A 6454-nucleotide genomic window follows, 5' to 3' on the forward strand; every position below is an offset into this window, starting at 1 on the left:
TGCGGGTGGCAGAAGCGAGGGGCGAGTCAATCCTCACCCTTTCCGGTGTAGTTAGGAAACAGTGTGAGCTCGGTGTGTTTCTTACAGGGATCAACGGGGTAACATTATAACACATTTTTGAAATGTTGCTTTCCCCTCACAGTTTAAACACTAAAGTCAGGAGCTTCTAGGGCCAAGGGCCTGCCTTTCCGCAACTGCCAGATCCCACTCCTATTCTCGCTTTCTCCTCGCAGTGATTTGTACTTTCGCTCGAGTTGATTTACCTGCGAGGCTGGCAGCCAAGCATCGGATCAATAAAAAGGGAGCTTCTTTTGCTCGGCTCCTACTTCGGGGTGGAGGAAGAGGGCGTCCCAAGAGTTTGGGACCCGACAGGAGCTGGGGCGGGGACGGTGGGGAGCGGGGATGAAGGGGGGCTCACCGAACTCCCCCGCGAAGTGCTACAGACGGATATAAAGTGAGACAAATCCTTTGGAAAGACTGCCAGTGGAAGAAGGCTTTTTGTTCCTGGGGGCAGTCGAGCACTGTGTGATCAACCAGGACCGGGAAGGGGGTGGGCGGAGAATAAGCGCGCTCTTTCTGCCTATTATATTTCCACTTCTACGGAAAGGGGATAGGAGCGAGGCTATGCGGAAATCCAAAAAAATTCTTAGCAATTCACGCAAAATGTCTCAGTGTTTCCCTACAATTCCCATTTCGTCGCCTTTTTCTATATACTCAGTTCGGTCCAACCTTCCCCACTTCGGTTCTTCTCACTTCCCATCCCCCCACTCCTTTCCTGATTATCAACTGTTGCAAGCTTGTAACTTGTTATGTTAGAGCATTGGAGAGGGACTCGGCGGCTGCCCAGATATTTCAGATCCCAGGATCCTGCTAGTCTCCAGATTATTTTTGCCTCCAAAGGACCAGAAACATAGAATGAGGCACTAGGGCTGCTTGTCCTTTCTGCAGCTGAGAGGAATGCTGAGGCCGCAGACCACTAGTCTTGCCTGTAAGTGCCGTCATCCAAAAGAACAAATCTGGGTCACGGCAGATGCCTGGCTTCTGGGGCCTAGATGACCTATCCACTCCCGACTCTTAAGAGTCGGACTGGTTGGAAAAGCGAGTCCCGTGTGTCCTGCTGTGCAGCAAGCTATAGGCGAAAGAGAACCGAGAATTGGGGATACCTTCAATAAGGGATTTATATGTTCACCTCAGTCACTGAAAAGAGCTAAATCTGTCGGTCCGTCAGACGCTATATTTAATGCTGGAAGGGAAGCTCAGAGGCCAACGAATCCTACCCCTTCATTTTACAATAGAAGAACCTCTAAAGCCCAAAGATAGCAAGTAACTTGCCCAGGATCACACAAATATTAAACATCTGACGTCAGATTCCAGTGCGGGTTTCCCGACTCCAAATCTAGCCACTGAATCACTTAGTTTGGGGCAGCATGTTCCAAAGGTGCAGGGATTCAGATAAACCCAGAAGCAGCCAAGGCTACAGAGAAATTTCAGAACTACCAAAGGAGAGATGAGGCCGTGGCTTGTCTGCAGAACTGCTTCTGAGATGTAAAGTGCTGTCCGAATTTTTTATTCTCGATTTCTAAATAAAATAATTTTCTCCCACTTTATCTTTGCTTTAACAATAACGAGTACAACCAAACCTATTTTCTTAAAACCCGATGATATCCTCTCTCACAAACGAAAAATGAAAACTCTATTTCTTTTTCCAAAACTATTCTAGTCCCTTATCCTCCCCAATCTGAAGCTTTTTTATTATAAGAAAGTCTTCCCTTTGAAGCAGTTCAGAACTTGACGCAAATCAATAGTAACCATGCAAACTTGATCATTTTCCATCTTCATCTTTGAGCACAAAAGCTTTTTCAGTAGCTTCCATTTCTGAAACTCGTTTAACGTGTTTCCATCTAATTGAAAACGAAAATTTGTCCGTTAGGACGCATTTGTTTTAGAAGGAAAAAAATATGGAAAACCATATCGTTTCTCCTCCACTTCCCACTAAAATCTCCACAATAAGTTATTTCTTGTTTTCAGGAGAAATGCTTTTCCCCTCTTCTTCCCATTCATCGATTTGGGAAGGAGAAGGGAAGGAGAGAGACAAAAACAGATATAGAGAAGGAAAAACTTCTGGAATCGAATTGAAAATAGCAGAGAAAAGGACCCAAGAGTCAGACTCCAGATCCACAGGCTCCATCTTTCAAGAGAAATAACTGGTGTGAACTCAAAATTAGCATTCCCCTCTATAAATTATCTCCCTCTGCCACTACAGCTTTTTCCGAAGCTAGGCTCCAGGACCTCGTGATACATATCCCTTATTTAAAAACAAAAACAAAACAAACAAAAAAACAAACAAACAAAAACAAACAAACAAACAAACAAAAAACCCAAACGTTTCCGGAATCCCTAGTGCCCCACTAATTCGTGAGAAAATTTCGAAGATCAGTGAGGAAAGCCAAGTCTATAGAGTAAACACCTTTCCCTCTAAAGCTGTTAAAGTTAAAATGTGGAGACTCTACTCAGGATAATGTGATGGACTGGACTCAGTTTGGGGATGGCCAGATTGAATCCGGAAAGGCTAGCTACTCTTACCCTCCAATGTTCACTTCGCTTTTGGAAGTGTACACAGTCTGCTTTGTGTTGTGCCTAGAGCGCCTGGATCTGTCGAGATAGAGTCTTTCGTTCCCCGGATGGAATAGGATGCGGGAGTCCCAGGCAAAGAGTGAAAGTTTCCCGCTGGGGGAGATGGCCTGGGGATGGGAATCAGATTAGGGTAAATTTTGTGGATTGGACCAAGTCTGGAGCAGAGACGAGTTCTTTTTGGCCTGGCCTTGAATCCCTTGTTCTAGATAGTCAGTCTTTCTCTGGGAATAACTCTGAAGTTGACTCTCTGTGGCGCCGCAGCCGCTCTCCGCACCTCCTGAGGGTTTAATCTTTTACCAGGAGGCCCTTTGCCGACCCCTCTTCTCAGAGTGGGGGCGGGGGGCTTCCGAGTCTCTCTTCCTTACAGCCGGAGCTGACCCAGTATGCAACCCAGGCAGGTGGGAGGGGGTGTGGCGAGGTCAGGCTGGTGAAACCCGCCACCTCTGACCTTATAAATCGGCTGTTCCCGAGTCAGACCGCGCACCTGCGCCTCTCACAGAGCCCCGGGCCTTGTCTGGGATCCTCTAGGAAAGCAAACGTCTTTCAAGTCCCAAGTTGACTCCCACATCTGCTGATAAGAAGCTGGCCTCGCTTCTTGCATCCCAGCCGGCGGATCCGAGACAGCCAAACATCGTTAATTTCTTTGTATTGTGGGGAACTTCCCCACCTTGCACTCTCCCCGACCCCCCGGGCCCAGACCCAGACCCAGGCCCAGGCCACTAACTTGAATTAGCCTACACTGGATAAAGCAGGGAGCATTTCTCCGGAGAATGCGGCCGTTGTAGACGACCCACCTCGTGGAAGCACTTTATAAATCTTGAAGTTGGAGACAAACGCGTGTTATTGTTATTACTTCCCAGATCAATTGCTCCTTTTTTCCTCTACATCAAATTCGGAAGTGGCTCCAGGAGTCACTTCCTCCTTTTAATTCGCTTTGCCTTTGCAGACTTGATTTGGAAACAGCTCCGAGGTGTTTTGAAAATTACTTTCGCCGTGTCAATCCGAGAGTCGAACCCATAGACTTCCTACAAATATTCCAGAAATTGAAGAATCATATTCTCAATGGGAAGAGGTGGGATTAGAGTGGAGATCTTTTTAAAAATTAAAATATTAAGAATCTGTCCTTGTATTGGTACTCCTGAAAATACGCCTGTAATTGAAATCTTGAACACACTGATTGGATTGTTGTTCCTTTGGCCCCTGAGCTCAGTCTCAGAATGGGGAGGTAGTCTTTGAGGCTAGAGGAGTCCTCCAGGAAAGTCATTGATGGGAGATTTGGACCAGGTCTATACTGCTCTTGGGGGGTACTTGTTTCTACTCAGCCAAGTCTTCTGGTTATCTATTCCATTGTAAATCTAATCTGGTTCATAGTATTGATGGCTAATATTGTGACCTGCAGTTCGTTCGTCTATGCATCTGGTGGCAGGGGCTGGCGGTGGGCGGTGGCAGTGGGAAACTAACAAAGAGGGACTGAAGCTGTTAAGTCCTTGACGGCTAATGAGAACAGACTGTTCTCACTGCTGTCTGGAAGTCTGTTTTTATGAGTGTCAGGAATAAGCTTGCTCTGTCTGCAGCCGGAACTCCTGGGTTCTTTTTCTGTCTCTTTTCTGAACTCTTTAAGAGTCTTCTCACTCCGGCTGGATTGCCGAAAAAGAGGAGGAAAGAAATTGAACTATTCGGAGTTGGGAGGAAGCTCCCCCTAGGTGGGGTTAGGGTGGAGCATGAGGGTCAAATTCCAGGCCTCATCGTTCCACTTTCACTCTGTGAGGCTAATAGGATGGTTCTCAAAGTTTCCACTCCTAACCTTAGCCATTGTTTTGGAGAAACACCAAGGAAGAAGTCCACATGCTACTAAGATGTATGGTGCTTTAGCCCTGAAGAATGATGGATTAAGTTGATTGGATTCAATTCAATAAAGGACTGACCAGCCTGATAAATCTTGCCTTATTCTCTGTCTCCTCCCCCAACAAACACCTTTCATCGGAAATGTCCAGATCATTACAGACAAAATGTTAAATGTGAGTAGACTAAAGGCTAATTGCTTCCACACTCTCCACCACTGGTGTATCCTTGGCCATAAAACAGAATAGAGAATTGAGACAATTTTCCAAAGTAACTAAAGGAAAACAAACAAACAAAAAAACACCTCATTCGATTAAAACTTTTCTACCATTACCCCCCTCACTGGAATACTTCTTTTTCTCCTCTCACATTCCTTCTCTCTCTTCCTCCTTTCCTTCCTCCTTTGAGTTCTTTTTTTGCTCGTTTTCTCTCTCTCTCTTTTTTTTCTTCTCCCAATTCAATTGGTACTGTACTATGGGCGTCTCCTCTAGAGCTAGTTTTCAGGGTAGGCGGCTGCCTAACACTTATAAAATAAAATATAAAATACACAATAAGAAAATTCTTTAAATTTTTCTCTTTTTTAAAAAGAGCATTTAAATTGCACCTTGATCACTCCGGTGTATTTAAGCGTGACTGTAGATAAACAGCTAAGACTTTGCTGTGTTGTCTGTTATGGCTGTGACAAAACGAAATCGTTCTCCTACTTGGAGCACATATAACTGGCTTTGAATAACTCATTCCTTTTCATACTGCCAGGAGTTTGTAGCAACTTTATAAACGGCCTTATCTTATTTTACAAATGAAGAAAACATCTCCGAGAAGTGAAGTGACATAAGTGATATATGCCCCAGGGCATATATCTTGTAATAAGTATCAAAGTCAGAATTCTAAAGCAATGAGCGAACCCAAGACGCTATATTCTGTCTACTACCCTTACCCCAATCTTCTCTCCCTGCTCCTCCACTCCAAACTAGATCAAGTCAACTTCCATCTCTCTTCATTGGAGAGGGGCTTCCAGAAAGAACTGGGAATTGTTAGGGTCCTTCTTCCTGAGCCAGTCTCCAGAAATGGAATCAGAAACCTCTAGGCTAGTTATGTTCCAGTTTAGCATAAGGCACCCAGGAAGAAATATTCCTAAATTTCACCACATTTTTCAACGAAAGCTGTTCTAATCCTCTGAGAAACTTTATTCAGCAGAGACATCGAAAAAGGAAGGGGATGAGGTGGGTGAAGGAAGGGATGTTCAGAACAGAGGCTTAATGCACATCATATTTACATATTCAGCTTCCCTTTTTGCATATACATACCCCTCAAGTGTGGATTATTTCTGGTATTCAATCGAGCAAAGTGTCTCAAGTGAGTAAGCTTCTTTTCAGCTAAATGGGGAGAATCCACTCACTACTCGTCCAAATCCCTCCGAGACTCGAGGCTCCTCACAACCTGAGCTCAGGGTTGCTGCTTACCCATAACTATTAACTTTTTCTTTACAAATATGTCGTGGGAAGATTGGAGATCTGGGAGAGTCCACTAGGCTGTTAGGCGTCTAGGAAGACATTTGTGCTCCCCTTTCCGGCTTTGAACTGTGAAGTGCAGTCTAAAAGATCCCCAAGTACACTTCCTGCAGTTATAGTCGCTTAGTGGAACTGACTTTTAGACTTCCTCCTCATTCTTTTTTAACTTATTCCGATACTGGGCCCTGGATTATTGGGGGGTAGACAGCCGAGTCCATTGATAGAAGGGAGTGTGTAGAATAGTTAGATGGGGAAAGGACTGGTGTTGGAGACAGGGAATAAATTGTCTACTGATTTCTGTTCTTATTGCTTCAAAAGTAAGTGAGAATTTGAGAGCCCAAGGCTAGATATTTGGGCCTTTGCCTCCTGGTCTATAGGATCACTCAGGAAGGGATCTGCCGAAATTATCTTAAAGTAGTCAAAGGAGATGGTGGGATGTAAAACTCTGTCCCAAACTCATAGTGCCT

The sequence above is a fragment of the Sminthopsis crassicaudata genome, chromosome 4 (genome assembly GCF_048593235.1).
Source record: "Sminthopsis crassicaudata isolate SCR6 chromosome 4, ASM4859323v1, whole genome shotgun sequence".
In the NCBI taxonomy this organism is placed as follows: Eukaryota; Metazoa; Chordata; class Mammalia; order Dasyuromorphia; family Dasyuridae; genus Sminthopsis; species Sminthopsis crassicaudata.